The 18,619-nt window shown below is 39.4% G+C and overlaps 1 protein-coding gene and 1 non-coding gene across 5 annotated transcripts in view; both read right to left on the minus strand.

Annotated features, from left to right (window-relative positions):
• The window catches only part of ARHGEF9 (Cdc42 guanine nucleotide exchange factor 9), a 386,748-nt gene that overhangs the window by 357,591 nt on the left and 10,538 nt on the right, over positions 1 to 18,619 (minus strand). The gene's annotated exons all lie outside the window — the stretch shown is intronic.
• TRNAC-GCA lies at positions 9,500 to 9,571 on the minus strand. Its single transcript has one exon. It is a non-coding gene; the product is annotated as a tRNA-Cys (tRNA).

An 18,619-nucleotide genomic window follows, 5' to 3' on the forward strand; every position in this document is an offset into this window, starting at 1 on the left:
GTAGTCAAGTAATGTGTCATGGCTAACCTGGATATGGAGTGAGTCCTTGTTCTGAAGATTTCAATTAGAATTTGATTGTCTTTTTCTAGCAGGCATTAGGGGACTTTACATATTACATGGCAGGAGGAGGACAGTGTTAAGCCAGATTACCTCCATTTCAACCTACTACTCTAGATTTGTAAGTTGTACAGCAAGGTCTGGAGAAGGCAATGGCACCCCACTCCAGTACTCTTGCCTGGAAAATCCCAAGGAATGGAGGAGCTGGTAGGCTGCAGTCCACGGGGTCGCTAAGAGTTGATACGACTGAGCAACTTCACTTTCAGTTTTCACTTTTCACTTTCATGCATTGGAGAAGGAAATGGCAACCCACTCCAGTGTTCTTGCCTGGAGAATCCCAGGGATGGGGGAGCCTGGTGGGCTGCCGTCAATGGGGTCACACAGAGTCGGGCACGACTGAAGTGACAGCAGCAGCGACAGCAGAGCAAGGTCTCAAACTCAGGTCTTCTGCCCCATCATTCAAAGCTCTTTGCATAACACTACTAGATATAAGGACTTCGAGAGCAAGTGCCACATCCTATACATCACTTTTATGTTCTCTACCCAATATGGCACAGAGTAAGCATTGACTGAAGACTAAATACTTTTTTAATTTTTTAAAGTTTTCTAAATTTGTTTTTAATAGGAGAATAATTGCTTTACAATGTTGTGTTGGTTTCTGCCTTTCAACAATGTGAATCAGTCCTAAGCATAGATATACTTCCTCCCTTTTGAACTTCCCTCCTTAAATTATTGATTGAACTGCTTATTGACTTAATGGTGATGGTAAACACTTGTGGAGTTGTTACTGTGTGTCAGGCACTGCTGTATGTGCCTTTCACTATTAACTCACTTAATGCTCAGAAAAAGACTACAAGGTAGGTAGTATTATTTGTATTTTACTGATGAAGAAACTGAGGCACAGAGAAGTAAAATAATACAACTGGTAAGTTTTGGAGTAAAAGTTCAAACCCAGACAGTCTAGCTGCAGAGTCCTGTTCCTAACGATTCTACTATATTGTCATTCAGTATGTAGTGAATGCATGCTTGCATGCATATTCTCCATAATTGCAGTTCACTGACCTGCCAAGAAGCACCATTTTCAAATACATACAGGAAACTGGTGTATCAGTTCAGAAGACACTGGGCTAACATTAGAATGTGGACCAAATAGTGCAGGTGTGGACCTGAGTCTTCATGGAACTCCCCTCTGTCAGTTCATCTTTCTTCTATTTTTTCCCTATTCAGAAATCCCAGTTAAAGCCCTCTCTTCCTATTGTTCCTTCTTACCAGCTAGAAAGCCTGGCCCCACCCTAGTTGGATTTCCTGTGTCCCTTGGCCAAATTCCCAGCCAGAGGAAAACAGCCCACTGCCTTCAGTTCATATTCTTTAAACCAGCAAGGGCACAGCAACACTGTAAGCATGAGTAGCAGGAGACCCAGCTGTGTGGTTGTGCCTAGCCCAACAGAAAGAATAAGCCCCAACTCAGAGTCCACAGAAACAGAAGGCACCACTCCCAAATGTCTCACACTTCAAGAAGGACAGAGGAAGAGGCAGCTTCTCCTTGTAGTGATGGCCATAATTTTCAAACTTGTTCCTGCTTAAGCAACACAACTCCTGTCCACAGTGCAATGTTGATGAAAGCCCAAGGCACCAGGAGCAGGGATGAGATAATGGTAACAATAATAGCTACCATTTATTCAGCCTTTACTTTGTGGCACAAATTTTTGAGTACTGTCGATCACTGTTTTCCTTGACCATCCTTAAAATCCTGTAATACAGGTGCTATTCGGCTCTCATTTTACAGATAGAAAACAGAAATTAAGTGACTTGCCCAAAGACACATAGCTCCTAGGTAGAAGAGTCAAGACTGCTATCCAGGACCACCTGAAAGCTTGCGATTTCTTAATCTCTTAATCACTACCCTCTGCTGCTTTTCTAACGGTCTTATAGGGCCCATGTAGCCCTGCCATGTGAGTATTTTGAGAATTGGAGATATGACTAATGGAGATGTTACCATCTTATATGACCATGAGGGAGCAGGTGCTGGCCCCAATTCTCTTGCCATGTACCATTGAGCCAACAACTTCACATTACAGATGGTGGTACTAAGAACCAGAGAAAGAAGGCAATTTACCTGAGGTCCTTAGTAGCAGGGCAACTCTCATCCCAGGATGCCTTTCAGTACTCTTCAAGCCTGCCTTTCCTCACACTTTCCTCTTTCAGCAGTCCACACAGAATTAAAGAGTCAGACAGTCCCCAGATGAGAGTTTCTGAATGCTTCAGCCTTTTTTGCTTAAAATTCAAGCCAATTTTACAGTTTTAACATCTATACTATTGTAATGTTATTATTATTCATTTTTTGTCTCTTTCATGCACACACACACACATAGACAATGACATAAAACTGCATCCTTTCTACATACCAGAAAACATAGAATTGGGCATCCTCAGACAGGATGCTGGTAATTGTTTAGGATTTCCTAGATTTTTCTGATGTCAGAGGGGTCCAGAACCTGGGGCAAAATAACTCTGGAGAGGAAAGAGGGTTGCTAAAGTCTCTGTAGCCTTACTGTATGCCCCTAGTAGGCTAGGCAGGTAGCACAAGGGATTCGGGGCCAAGTGGGTACAGAAAAGTGAAGCAGGAATGTCAAAGGCTAACTTCACTGGTTCTTAGTACTTTGACAAAGGACCTTAAAAACCATCTCATTTGACCCTCTTTTCTCCCCACTCCTCAACAACCTTTGCCAGCATTTGTCACTATCTAATGTTTAAATATGACACTCCCATGGGGCTTTCCTGGTGGCTCAGTAGTAAAGAATCCACCTACAATGCAGGAGCTGCAGGAGATGTGGGTTTGATCCCTGGGTCGGGAAGATTCCCTGGAGAAGGGCATGGTAACCCACTCCAATATTCCTGCCTGGAGAACCCCACAGACAAATGAGCCTGGTGGGCTACATCCATAGGGTCACAAAGAGTCAGACACAACTGAAGCAACTTAGCATGCAAGCATGTGTGGTACTCCCATAAAGCAAAAATTAGCTTTCACCCTTCAGTAATGGAGAGTTCATTAACCTTATGACAGTACATTTCATCATCAGAAATGTTGTGTTTGTGTGAAGCTGAAATATGTCACCCTATAGATTTCAGGTAAGCATATTAAGTATTCACTAAATACTTAATATTCTCACACTTTCCCTTCTATGCATACATGGGTAGAGCCACAGAGGCCCTATCTGCTCTTTCTTCACTATATTACAGCTCCTGAAGCCAAAGACGGCATCTCCCTGAGTTTCCTCTGTTGAATGTGTAAAGCACCAGCTCCTTCAACCCCTCTGCAATCTGCTCACCTAACCACATTCCTGGTTTGTTGGGCCCTCTTTCATATTTGGACTCAGTCATTTTTCTTAGTTTTCACAGCACTGGCACTGCCTTTGTCATAGTGTACACACTGACTACTTTGCGTATACAATCTATGGGCTAATGAAAATATAAAAGACCATGGGAAACATATGGTCCAGCCAACCCTAAATAGTAAATACTGATAGAAACATTGAAGTCCAGAGAAAGGAAGAAACATTGTTAATTAAAACTCTGTCTCTCATTTGGATAGCATCTTTCCCCTAAGACAATATTCTCAAAGTACGGTATAGCACACCTGAGTCATAGCCACCTAATACAGAAACCCTGGTAGTTGGAACTAAGAAATATACATCTGTAACAAGTACCCTCAGTAATTCTGAGGCACACAGAGTTTGGGAACTAGGGCTTAAGAATGAAAAGTGAAGGTCTTTTGTGTCTGTTCTTACTCATGGAAAACCATTGCCATGTTCAGTTCAGTTCAGTCACTCAGTTGTGTCTGACTCTTTGTGACCCCATGGACTGCAGCATGCTAGGCTTCCCTGTCCATCACCAACTGCCATGTAGCAAGAGATAAGATACTGCCCACCTCATTTTGCTGGGAGGAACCTGAAGGGGAGTAAAACCCTAGTGAAGTAATTGAAAAGCAAAGCCAGCCCATCTGGGGCAAGAAGGGAATTAGTTACCTTGAGAAAAGGGTAACTGTAATATTCTACATATATTACATTTGTAGAATCAGAAACCTGTATTTCATATTCTCTCAACAGACTATTGTGTTGACTGTTTCACACAGGAAAAAAATTACTAATGTTATATTTATACAAAGATGAACTTTGAAAACCTGTTATTATGTACATTGTTTGTAATTAATTCATTGATTAGTTTTTTGTTTACCTTTCTTTAACTTTCTTATTAATGAATCTCAACAGAGAGCCCCAGGGTCTGTCTGTGTCTAGGTTTTGGCTATGTTCTAGGAATGACAGTGGGAACAACATCAGGGCATAAATGAGAACATTCCAAGAAGATACTGAGGCTCGAAGGAACCAAATTGTGACCACTACAGGCTCCTTTGTTACTTTAGAAGTTTCTAGCTTGTAGTAGTAAATGTCCATCAACCAATGAATGGATAAGAAGATGTGATATCAGCTGTTGAAGGAATGAAAATATACCATGTGTAACAACATAGATGGACCTAGAAGGTATTATGCTTAGAGAATGAAAAATACTTTATCCACTTTTATGTGGATTATAAAAAATAAAACAAATGAACAAATACAACAAATCAGAAAGACACTAGTGGTTACTAGAAAGGAAAAGGTTTAGGGGAGGGGCAAAATATGTGAATGAGATTAAGTGGTACAAACTACTAGGTGTAAAATAAGTTACTAGGATGTAATGTATAGCACAAATAATATAGTAAATATTTTATGATAAAATTGCATGGAGTATAATCTATAAAAGTATCAAGTTACTATGTTGTATGTGCAAAACTAATATAATATTGTAAGTCAACTATACTTCAATTAAAAAAAGTTGTAGTATATTCAGACAATGAAATACTATGTAACAATGGAAATAAAGGAACTATAACTATGAAAAACTCTAGCTTCTCACATTTGAATGTGTACATAAATAATATGAAAGTGAAGTGCTAGTTTCTCAGGTGTGTCTGACTCTTTGTGACCCCATGGACTGTAGGCTTTTCTGTCCCCAGGCTCTTCTGTCCATGGAATTCTCCAGTCAAGAATGCTGGAGTAGGTAGCCATTCCCTTCTCCAGGGGATCTTCCCAATCTAGCGATCAAACCCAGGTCTCCTGCATTACAGGCAGATCCTTTACTGTCTGAGCCACAAGGGAAGCCCTGAATAATGTGAGGATCTTATTAAAATGCAAATTCTGATTCAGTAGGTATGTAGTAGGACTTGAGATTTTGCATTTTTAACAAGTTACCAACTGATGCCAATGCTGCTGATCTGGACACTGTATTGTGAATATAAAGAGCACCTCTCAGCAAAAAGTGAGGGGAGGGTTCTCATTTATTTCTTTCATAAACATAATCTGTATCTCTCCAAGGCCCCTTACGTCTCTGAGATTTATTTCCCAAGTTCTTCCTCAGTTCTTCACATAGAGTTACAAGATTCAGAGAACTTCCTTTCAAGCCAATAAGTCAGTCTTCTCTGCAAAATCCACTGCTAAGTTCCTGGAAAAAATGAATCACTGAGAGTAGAATTCCATGTATGTAAGAGAGAAATCTGGGGGCAGAGAACCTTCCTGCTACTACTACTGCTAAGTCACTTCAGTCGTGTCCGACTCTGTGCGACCCCATAGACGTCAGCCCACCAGGCTCTCCTGCCCCTGGGATTCTCCAGGCAAGAACACTGGAGTGGGTTGCCATTTCCTTCTCCAATGCATGAAAGTGAAAAGTGAAAGTCAAGTCGCTCAGTCGTGTCCGACTCTTCACGACCCCATGGACTGCAGAACCTTCCTAGCACTCATCAAACAACACCATATAAATAGCCACCACACACCCCTCTGTTACACTTGCCTGTATTTTTTTATGTTTTCTACCTACTGCTTCCTCTTCTTACTGGGAAGAATAAATAGATAAGCCCTTCTCTGTTATACAGGTCCCCCAAGGTATCAGTTTCGCCTCTTTTATATTGGGCCTTGCTCTTTGTTTTCCATCACACCCAAGGCCACATCCCTTCTAATAATGTAAAAAGTTATCTGAAGAAAAGGAAAATTATATATGCTAGGAACTCAGAACTACATAAAAAATGGAAGCGTTTGAAGAAATACTATGTGAAGAAAAAAAAAAGCTTTTTTATTATTTATAATTTTAACTGAGATATAGTTGATTACCAATATTATATAATTCATATGTATAACAGTGCTGAACTATTTTTAAAGATTATAATATACTTTATACTTATTATCAAATATTACCTAAATTCCCAATTATGTACAATATATTCTTGAACCTTATTTTACATAAAGTATTTTGCATCCCTTAATCACATACCCCTATTATGGCCCTCTCCACTTCCCTCTCCCCACTGATAATCACTAGTTTCTTCTCTACATATGTGAGTCTGTTTCCTTCTTGTTACATTCACTAATTTGTTTGTTATTTTTTTATATTCCACTTATAAATGATATCATACAGTACATTCCATTTTATTTTTGGATATGTAGCCAGAAGTGGAATTGCTGTACTATATTTTAATTGTTTCAGGAAACCCCATAATGTTTTCAAAGTGTCTAAACCAGATTACATTCCCACCAACATTGTACACTGGTTCAATTTTCTCACAAACATTTGTTATTTGTGGTCTTTTTGATGAAAGTCATTATGACAGGTTTTAAGTGATATCTCATTGTGATTTTGACTTTCATTTTTTTGATGAATTTTAATAATTTTGAGTATTGTTTCATGTACCAATTGGCCATTTGCAGTTTTTTCTTGTTTGGAAAAAAAAAAAAAAGTCTATTCAGGACTTATGCCCACTCATTAATAGGGTTCTTTGTTTTTTTCTTCCTCTCTCTCTGTGGCTGTCCCACAGTTTAGGTTGCTATCTCACATTAGCTCCCTCAGATTGCCCTCAGGTCATTCAGGCGGTCCTTCCCTAAGTAATGCAGCCTGCTCCTCCCTGTTCAGCCCCTGCTTGCTGGTGGTGAATGCAAGCATCTGGGCTACTTCTCTGCTGAGAGCTGCCGTTAGGCACGTAATCTGTGGGTTTTATTTATTTATTTATTTATTTATTTTTCCCTCCTGGTTATGTTGCCCTCTGAGACTCCAAAACTCCCCACAGACCCGCCGGTGAGAGGTTTCCTGGTGTTTCAAAACTTCTCTTTAAAGACTCCCTTCCCGGGCCTGGTACCCATTCCTAACTCTTTTATCTCTCTTTTTATCTTTTATATTTTGTCCTACCTCCTTTCGAAGATAATGGACTGCCTTTCTGGGTGCCTGATGTTCTCTGCCACTGTTCAGAAGTTGTTTCATGGAATTTGCTCAGCATTCAAATGTTCTTTTGATGAATTTGTAGGGGAGAAAGTGGTCTCCCCATCCTATTCCTCAGCCATCTTATGACCGCCCTCTTTGTTTTTTGATATTGAGTTGTACTACCTGTTTATATATCTTGCATATTAACCCATTGTTGGTCATATCATTTGAAAAGATACTCTCAATTAGGTAGGTTGCTTTTTCATTTCATTAATGGTTTCCTTTAATGTGCAAAAGCTTTTAAGTTTAATTACATCCTGTTTCTTTATTTTGCTTTTGTTTGCTTCAGGAAACAAATGAAAATATAATATTACTAGTTAATTATGTCAAAGAGTCTTCTGGTTATGTTTTTTTTTTTTTTCCCCTAGGAATTTTATTATTCCTGGTTTCACATGTAGGTTCAAATAAATTTTGACTTTATTTCTGTTTATGGTGTTAGCAAATGTTATAGATTCAGTCTTTGACATATAACTGCTCAGTTTTCTAAGTACCAGTTTTCTAAGTACTTCCTGAGGGAAGCACACCCCTAGTCTGCATTACTGCAGCATTGTTCACACCCCAGTCTATCACTGTTGACTTTTCACCTGCCAGTCACTGTCCCCTTGTTGCTGTTCAGTTGCTAAGTCCTGTCTGACTCTTTGTGACCCCATGCATTGCAGCACTCGAGGTTTCTCTGTCCATTACGAATTCCCGGAGCTTGCTCAAACTCATGTCCATCAAGTCTGCGATGTCATTCAACCATCTCATTCTCTGTGGTCCCCTTCAATCGTTCCCAATATCAGGGTCTTTTCAAATGAGTCAGTTTTTCACATCAGGTGGCCAAAGTATTGGAGTTTCAGCATCAGTCCTTCCAGTGAATATTCAAGACTGATTTCCTTTATGATTGACTGGTTGGATCTCCTTGATATCCAAGGGACTTGCAAGAGTCTTCTCCAATACCACAGTTCAAAAGTATCAATTCTTCAATGTTCAGCTTTCTTTATGGTCCAACTCTCACATCCATACATGACTACTGGAAAAACCATAGCTTTGACTAGATGGACCTTTGTCTGAAAAGTAATGTCTCTGCTTTTTAATATGCTGCCTATTGTTGCATTCTGTTTGCAAATATTTTGATGAGGGTTTTTGCATCTCGGTTCATTAGTGATATTAACTTGCATTTTCTTTTTTAAAAAGTCTTTGTCTACTTTTGGTATCAGGGTGATTCTGGTTTTGTAGAGTCAGTTCAGACGTTTTCCTTCCTCTGCAATTTTCTTGAACAATTTGAGAAGGATAAGTGTTAACTTTTTTTTATATGATTGCTAGAATTTCTCTGCAAAGCCATCTGATTCTGAAATTTTGTTTCATGGAATTTTTATAATTACTGCTTAATTTCAATTACTGGTAATTTATCTGTTCATTTTCTATTTCTTCCTGGTTCACTCTTGGAAAACAGTACATTTCTAGAAATTTGTCCATTTTTGGAAGAAATATGGGCTAAGTTTTGTAACACTGTACAGGAATCAGTGACCAAAACTATCCCAAAGAAAAATAAATGCAAGAAGGCAAAATGGTTCTGAGAAGGCTTTGTAAATAGCTGAGGCAAGAAGAAAAGCCAAAGACAAGGGAGAATGGAGAAGATATAACAAACCAAATGCAGATTTCCAGAGAATGGAAAGGAGAGATATGAAGGCTTTATTAAGTGAACAATGCAAATAGAGAAAAACAACAGATGGGAAAGGTTACAGGTCTCTTGAAAATTGGAGATATCAAGAGAACATTTCATGTAAGGATTGACATGACAAAGGACAGAAATGGTAAGGACCTAACATAAGCAGAAGAGATTAAGAAAAGGTGGCAAGAATACACAGGAGCTATTTAAATTCCTAAAAGATGACATTGTTAAAGTGCTGCACTCAATGTCAGCAAATTTGGAAAATTCAGCAGTGGCCACAGGACTGGAAAAGCTCAGGTTTCATTCTAATCTCAAATAAAGTAAAGTCGCTCAGTCGTGTCCAACTCTTTGCGACCCCATGGACTGTAGCCCACCAGGCTCCTCAGTCCATGGAATTTTCCAGGCAAGAGTACTGGAGTGGGTTGCCATTTCCTTCTCCAGGGGATCTTCCCAACCCAGGGATCGAACCTGGGTCTCCTGCACTGCAGGCAGACGCTTTACCATCTGAGCCACCAGGGAAGCTCAATCTCAAATAAGGGCAATGCAAAAGATTGTTCAAACTACCATAATATTGCAGTCATTTCACATGCTAGTAATTTTATGCTCAAAGTCCTTAAAGCTAGTCTTCAGCAGTATGTGAATTTAGAACTTTCAGATGTACAAGTGGGGTTTAGAAAAGGCAGAGATCAAATTGCCAACATTCATTGGATAATATGAAAAGTAAGAGAATTCCAGAAAAACATCTACTTCTGCTTCATTGATTATGCTAAAGCCTTTGACTGTGTGGATCACAGTAAACTGTGGGAAATTCTTAGAGATGAGTATATGAGACCACCTTACCTGTATTCTGAGGAACGTGTATGCAGGTCAAGAAGCAACAGTTAGAACTGCACATGAAACAATTGGCTGGTTCCAAATTGGAAAGGAGTATGACAAGGCTGCATACTGTCACCTTGCTTATTCACTTTCTATGAGAGTATATCATGGAAAAGTATGGGCTGGATGATGCACAAACTGGAATCAAGATCGCTGGGAGAATTACCAACAACCTCAGATATGCAGATGATACTACTTTAATTGCAGAAAGTGATGAGGAGCTAAAGAGCCTCTTGATGAGGGTGAAAGAGGAAGTGAAAAAGCTGGCTTTGCAACTCAACGTGAATAAAACTAAGATCATGATATCTGGTTCCATTATTTCATGGCAGATAGAAGATAAAATAGTGGAAGTAGTGACAGGTTTTCTTTTATTGGGCTCCAAAAATCACTGCGGATGGTGACTGTACCCATGAAATTAAAAGATGCATGGTTCTGGAAGGAAAGCTATGGTAAACTTAGTGAATTAAAAAGCTTAGATATCACTTTGTTGACAAATGTTGTATAGTCAAAGTTATGATTTTTCCCATAGACATGTATGGATGTGAGAGTTAGATCATAAAGGAAGTTGAATCGCTGAAGAAATTTTACTTTTGAGTTGTGGTGCTGGAGAAGATGCTTGAGAGTCTCTTGGACTGCAAAGAGATTAAGCTAGTCAGTCTAAAGGAAATCAACCCTGAATATTCACTGGAAGGACTGATGCTGAAGCTGAAGCTCCAATACTTTGGCCATCTGATGGAAAGAGCCAACTCATTGGAAATTACCCTGGTGCTGGGAAAGGTTAAAGACAAAAAGTGAAAACGGTGGCAGAGGATGAAATGTTTAGATAACATCATTGACTCAATGGTCATGAATTTAAACAAACTCTGTGAGGTAGTAAAGGATAAAGAACCTGGTGTGCTTCAGTTCATGGGGTCCCAAAGAGTCAGACATGACTTAGTGACTGAACAACAATAAAAATGTTAACTGAATTGGAGTAAAGAATTGATCATTTTAAGACAAAAGTAGGAAATATGAAAATGACTCAATTAAAAATAGGTAATTCAATATCTGAAATTTAAAAAAAAACTAGAAGGAATGAGTACTAGACTAAGTGATACAGAGGAATGCATATGTAATCTGGAAGACATAATAATGGAAATCATCCAATCATTAAAGCAGAAAGATAAATGAAAGAAATGAAAACAGTCTATGAGATCTCTAGGAGAATAAGTGTGCCAACATTAGCATGATAAATATTCCAAAAAGAAAACAGGAAGAGAAGAGGACTGAAAAATATTTGAATTAATTTTGGCTGAAAAGTTCCCAAACTTGAAGAATGAAAGAGATGCCAAGGTGCAGTAAGCATCATAGAGTGTCGCAAACAACATGAAACCAAACATGCCCACACCAATGAACAGAACATTTTAATGGCAAAATTAAATCTGAAGAAATAATTCTAAAGGTAGCAAGGGGGGGGGGGGATTCATGTACAAGATAATCCCCATAATGCTATCAGCTAATTCTCCTGCAGAAAATTTCCATGACAGAAGGGAGTAGCATGATATATGCAACGTGCTGAAGGGGAAAGTGGAGAAAACCATTATACCATTCAGGTATGACCTAAATCAAATCCCTTATGACTATACAGTGGAAGTGAGAAATAGATTTAAGGGACTAGATCTGATAGACAGAGTGCCTGAAGAAATATGGATGGAGGTTCGTGACATTGTACAGGAGACAGGAATCAAGACCATCCCCAAGAAAAAGAACTGCAAAAAAAAAAAACAAAAAAAACAAAAGGGCTGTCAGAGAAGGCCTTCCAAATAGCTGTGAAAAGAAAAGAAGTGAAAAGCAAAGGAGAAAAAGAAAGATATATGCATTTGAATGCAGAGTTCCAATTAATAGCAAGGACAGATAAGAAAGCCTTCCTCAGTGATCCGTGCAAAGAAATAGAGGAAAACAACAGAATGGCAAAGACTAGAGATCTCTTTAAGAAAATTAGAGCTACCAAGGGAACATTTCATGCAAAGATGGGCTCAATAAAGGACAGAAATGGTAGGGAAGCAGAAGATATTAAGAAGAGGTGGCAAGAATACACAGAAGAACTGTACAAAAAAGATCTTCACGACCAAGATAATCATGACGGTGTGATCACTCACCTAGAGCCAGACATCCTGGAATGGGAAGTCAAGTGGGCCTTAGGAAGCATCACTACGAACAAAGCTAGTGGAGGTGACAGAATTCCAGTTGAGCTATTGCAAATCCTGAAAGATGATGCTCTGAAAGTGTTGCACTAAATATGTCAGCAAATTTGGAAAATTCAGCAGTGGCCACAGGACTGGAAAAGGTCAGTTTTCATTCCAAACCCAAAGAAAGGCAATGCAAAAGAATGTTCAAACTACTGCACAATTGCACTCATCTCACATGCTAGTAAAGTAATGTTAAAATTCTCCAAGCAAGGCTTCAGCAATACGTGAACTTCCAGATGTTCAAGATCGTTTTAGAAAAGGCAGAGGAACCAGGGATCAAATTGCCAACATCCATTGGATTACAGAAAAAGCAAGAGAGTTCCAGAAAAACATCTATTTCTGCTTTATTGAGTATGCCAAAGCCTTTGACTGTTGGATCACAATAAACTGGAAAATTCTAAAAGGGATGGGAATACCAGACCACCTGACCTGCCTCTTGAGAAACCTATATGCAGGTCAGGAAGCAACAGTTAGAACTGGACATGGAACAATAGGAAAAGGAGTACGTCAAGGCTGTATATTGTCATCCTGCTTATTTAACTTCTATGCAGAGTACATCATGAGAAACGCTGGGCTGGAAGAAGCACAAGCTGGAATCAAGATTGTCGGGAGAATATCAGTAACCTCAGATATGCAGTTGACACCATCCTTATGGCAGAAAGTGAAGAGGAACTAAAAAGTCTCTTGATGAAAGTGAAAGAGGAGAGTGGACAAGTTGGCTTAAAGCTCAACATTCAGAAAACTAAGATCATGGCATCTGGTCCCATCACTTCATGGGAAATAGATGGGGAAAGAGTGGAAACAGTGTCAGACTTTATTTTGGGGGGCTCCAAAATCACTACAGATGGTGATTGCAGCCATGAAATTAAAAGACACTTACTCCTTGGAAGGAAAGTTATGACCAAAGTAGACAGCATATTCAAAAGTAGAGACATTACTTCCCTAACAAAGGTCCATCTAATCAAGGCTATGGTTTTTCCAGTAGTCATGTATGGATGTGAGATTTCGACTATAAAGAAAGCTGAGTGCAGAAAAATTGATGCTTTTGAACTGAGGTGTTGAAGAAGACTCTTGAGAGTCCCTTGGACTGCAAGGAGATCCAACCAGTCCATCCTAAAGGAGATCAGTCCTGGGTGTACATTGGCAGGACTGATGTTGAAGCTGAAACTACCAATACTTTGGCCACTTGATGCAACAGCTGACTCATTTAAAAGACTCTGATGCTGGGAAAGATTGAGGGCAGGAGGAGAAGTGGATGACAGAAGATGAGATGGTTGTATGGCATCACCAACTCGATGAACATGAGTTTGAATGGGCTCCAGGAGTTGGTGATGGACAGGGAGGCCTGGTGTGCTGCAGTTCATGGGGTCACAAAGCATCTGACATGACTGAGCAACTGAACTGAACTGAAGGGGAAAACTTGTAATTTACTATACTCTAACAAGATTATTATTTAGAATATAAGGAAAAAATTTTCAAAGAAAAATAGTACATCAATAATAAAAGTGTCTTTGTGTCTCAGTCATGTCTGACTCTGCGACCCCATAGACTTTAGCCTGCCAGGCTCCTCTATCCATGGGATTCTCCAGGCAGGAATACAGGAGTGGGTAGCCTTTCACTTTTCCAGGGGATCTTCCAGTCCCAGGGATCAAACCTGGGTCTCCTGCATTGCAGGCAGATTCTTTACCATCTGATCAGATCAGATCAGATCAGTCGCTCAGTCGTGTCCAACTCTTTTCGACCCCATGAATCGCAGCACGCCAGGCCTCCCTGTCCATCACCAACTCCCGGAGTTCACTCAGACTCACGTCCATCGAGTCAGTGATGCCATCCAGCCATCTCATCCTCTGTCATCCCCTTCTCCTCCTGCCCCCAATCCCTCCCAGCATTGGAAGTCTTTTCCAATGAGTCAACTCTTCACATGAGGTGGCCAAAGTATTGGAGTTTCAGCTTTAGCATCAGTCCTTCCAATGAACACCCAGGACTGATCTCCTTTAGGATGGACTGGTTGGATCTCCTTCCAAGGAGTAAGCGTCTTTTAATATCATGGCTGCAGTCACCATCTGCAGTGATTTTGGAGCCCCCAAAATTAAAGTCTGAAACTGTTTCCACTGTTGCCCCATCTATTTCCCATGAAGTGATGGGAACAGATGCCATGATCTTCAATTTCTGAATGTTGAGCTTCAAGCCAACTTTTTCACTCTCCACTTTCACTTTCATCAAGAGGAGTTTTAGTTCGTCTTCACTTTCTGCCATAAGGGTGGTGTCATCTGCATATCTGAGTTTATTGATATTTCTCCTGGCAATCTTGATTCCAGCTTGTGCTTCTTCCAGCCCAGCATTTCTCATGATGTACTCTGCACAGAAGTTAAATAAACAGGGTGACAATATACAGCCTTGACATACTCCTTTTCCTATTTGGAACCAGTCTGTTGTTCCATGTCCAGTTCTAACTGTTGCTTCCTGACCTGCATACATATTTCTCAAGAGGCAGATCAGGTGGTCTGGTATTCCCATCTCTTTCAGAATTTTCCACAGTTTATTGTGATCCACACAGTCAAAGGCTTTGGCATACTCAATAAAGCAGAAATAGATGTTTTTCTGGAACTCTCTTGCTTTGTCCATGATCCAGCGGATGTTGGCAATATGATCTCTGGTTCCTCTGCCTTTCCTAAAACCAGCTTGAACATCAGGAAGTTCATGGTTCACATACTGCTGAAGCCTGGCTTGGAGAATTTGGAGCATTACTTTACTAGCGTGTGAGATGAGTGCAATTGTGGGGTAGTTTGAGCATTCTTTGGCATTGCCTTTCTTTGGGATTGGAATGAAAACTGACCTTTTCCAGTCCTGTGGCCACTGCTGAATTTTCCAAATTTGCTGGCATATTGAGTGCAGCACTTTCACAGAATCATCTTTCAGGATTTGGAATAGCTCAACTGGAATTCCATCACCTCCACTAGCTTTGTTCTCTGAGCCACCAATAATAAACCTAACTTAAAGGCAAACTTGAAAAGCCCTCTCCTCTCTAAATGGAAAATAGTAAGAACTTATAGAAAAGGGAAAGTCGTGTCAACAAATGCAACTGTATAATAAGGTTTGAAGATTACTTAAATAAGCTAGTATGTGTTTTGACAGACAAAAATGAAAAGGCAATTTTGTCTAGAATAAGCTGTTAAGAGATAAATATGAAGATGCAAAATATGATATTAAAAACCAAAATATGTGGAAGGGGAATAAAAAATATAGATTTTTATAATATATTTTAACTTAAATGAGTACCAGTTTAAAACAAGTAGATATCATTATAGGTCAACATACATGGACTATATGGTAACAATAAATCAAAAATGTACAATACAGTTCCTGGTACAGTAGTGGATAAGAATCTGCCTGCAAATGCAAGGGACACCTGTTTGATCCTTGATCTGGGTAGATACCACATGATGCAGTTTAACTGAGTCCGTGCACTACTTCTACTGAGCCTGCGCTCTAGAGACTGCAAGCTGCAACTACTGAGCCATGTACAACAACTACTGAATCCTTGGCGTTCCAGGGCCTGTGAGCTGCAACTACTGAGCCTGTGTTGGGGGAGGGGCCATTTCGCAGCCGGCTAGCTCTCCTCTGGTATTTGCTCAATCCTTTGTTCTGTGAGAGGGCCAGGTTGTGCCTTAGCTTTTCGCGGGAAAGTTCTCTCTCTCTTTTTTATCTCTCTCTGGCTATCCCACAGTTTGGTTTGCTATCTCAGGTTAGCTCCCTCAGATTGTCCTCAGGGCTTTCAGACCTGGTCCTTACCTTAAGCATGCAGCCCACGCCTCCCTAGGGTTCAGCCCCCACTCGCTGCTGGCCAATGCAAGCGGTTGGGCTACTTCTCCCCTGGGAGTTGCGGTTAGGCACGTAATCTGTGGGGTTTTGTTTTCCTTTTCCTCCCGGTTATGTCGCCTTCTGAGATTCCAAAACTCCCCACAGACCCGCCGGTGGGGGTTTCCTGGTGTTTTGAAACTTCTCCTTCATGAATCCCTCCCTGGGAGGGTCTCCATCCCTAACTCTTTGTCTCTCTTTTTAATCTTTTATATTTTGTCCTACCTCCTTTCAAAGAGAATGGGCTGCTCTTCTGGGGGCCTGGTGTCCTCCACCAGCATTCAGAAGTTGTTTTGTGGAAACTGCTTAGTGTTCAAATGAACTTTCAATGAATTTGTGGGGAAGAAAATGGTCTCCCTGTCCTATTCCTTCACCAACTTAGGACCCTTTGGGTTTTTTTTTTTTTTTTTTTTTTTTTTTTTTTTTTTTTTTAAAGCATTTTCTGTGTTTCTATCTAGAGAACTTCCCTTAGCATTTGTTGAAGAGTTGGTTTGGTGCTGCTGAGTTCTCTTAGCTTTTACTTGTTTGTAAAGATTTTGATTTCTCTTTTGAATCTGAGTGAGATCCTTGCTGAATAGAGCAATCTTGGTTGTAGGTTTTTCCCTCTTATCATTTTAATTATCTCCTGCCACTTCTTTCTGGCCTGCAGAGTTTCTGTTGAAAGACCAGGTGTTAGCCTTATGGGGAACCCATTGTATGTTTTTTTGTTTCTTTTCCCTTGCTGCTTTTAATATTTATTTTTTGTGTTTAATTTTTGTTAGTTTGATTGATATGTGTCTTGGCTTGTTTCTCCTTGGTTTATCCTGTATGGGACTCTCTGGGCTTCCTGGACTTGGGTGGCTATTTCCTTCCCCATTTAGGGAAATTTTCAATTATAATCTCATCAAATATTTTCTCATGTCTTTTCCTTCTGTGTTCTTTTTTTTTTTTTTTGGACACCCATGATTTGAATGTTGGGGCACTTTGATAAAGTTAAATAAGCTGTTGCTGTAGGCTTATCATATATGGCCTTTACTGTGTTGAGATAGGTTCCTTCTAGGCCCATTTCTTGAAGAGTTTTAATCATATATAGGTGCTGAATATTGCCAAAGGCTTTTTCTGCATCTATTGAGATGATCATATGGTTTCTACATTTCAATTTGTTAATATGGTGTATCACATTGATTGATTTCCATATATTGAAGAATGTTGCATCCCTGGAATAAACCCAACATGACCATGGAGTATGAGCTTTTTGATATGTTGCTGAATTCTGTTTCTAACATTTTGTTGAGGATTTTGCATCTATGTTGATCAGTGATATTGGTCTGTAGTTTTCTTTTTTGTGTTGTCTTTGGCTGGTTTTGGTATCAGGGTGATGCTGGCCTCATAGAATGAGTTTAGAAGTGTTCCTTTCTCTGCAATTTTTTGGAAAAGTTTTAGAATGAAAAGCATTAGCTTTTCTCTAAATGTTTGATAGAATTCTCTTATGAAGCCATCTGGTCCTGGGCTTTTGTTTTCTGGGAGATTTTTGATCACAGCTTCAATTTCAGTGCTTGCAATTGGGTTGTTCATAATTTCTTTTTCTTCCTGGTTCAGTCTTGAAAGATTGAACTTTTCTAAGAATCTGTCCATTTCGTCCAGGTTATCTATTTTACTGCCATATAGTTGTTCATAATAGTTTTTTATAATCCTTTGTATTTCTGCATTTTCTGTTGTAACCTCTCCTTTTTTTATTTTTAATTTTGTTAATTTGATTTTTCTCTCTTTTTTCCTGATGAGTCTGGCTATGGGTTTGTCAAATTTGTTTATCTTTGCAAAGAACCAGGTTTCAGTTTTATTAATCTTTACTGTTGTTTCTTTCTTTCTCAATTATTTCCACTCAGATCTTTGTGATTACTTTCCTTCTATTATTTTGGGTGCTTTTTCCTTCTTCTTTTTTTTTTTTTTCCAGTTGCTTTAGGTGTAAATTTTAGGTTGTCAATTCCATGTTTTTCTTGTTTCCTGAGGTAGGATTGTATTGCTATAAACTTCACTCTTAGAAGTGCTGCATCACATAGGTTTTTACTTGTGTTTTCATTGTCATTTGTTTCTAGAATTTTTTTGGTCTCCCTTTTGATTTCTTCAGTAACCTGTTGCTTATTTAAAAATGTGTTGCTTAATAGCCATGTGTTTCTCTTTCTTACACTTTTTTCTTGTAATTGATATCTAGTTTCATAGCGTTGTGGTCAGAGAAGATGCTTGATATGATTTCAATTTTTTAAAATTTACTGAGGTTTGATTTGTGACCCAAGATGTGGTCTATCCTAGATAATGTTCTATGTGCACTTGAGAGGAAGGTGTATTCTTCTGCATTTGGATGGAATGTCCTGAAGATATAAATGAGATCCATCTCATCCAATGTATCATTTAAGACTTGTGTTTCCTTATTAATTTTTTGTTTTCATGATCTGTCCATTGGTGTAGTGGGGTGTTCAAGTCTCTTGACTATTACTGTGTTACTGTCAATTTCTCCTTTTATGTCTGTGTTTGTCTTATGTATTGAGGTGCTCCTATATTGGCTGCATAGATATTTACAATTGCTTTGTCTTCCTCTTGAACTGACCCTTTAATCATTATGTAATGT

The sequence above is a fragment of the Bubalus bubalis genome, chromosome X (assembly GCF_019923935.1).
Source record: "Bubalus bubalis isolate 160015118507 breed Murrah chromosome X, NDDB_SH_1, whole genome shotgun sequence".
NCBI lineage: Eukaryota > Metazoa > Chordata > Mammalia > Artiodactyla > Bovidae > Bubalus > Bubalus bubalis.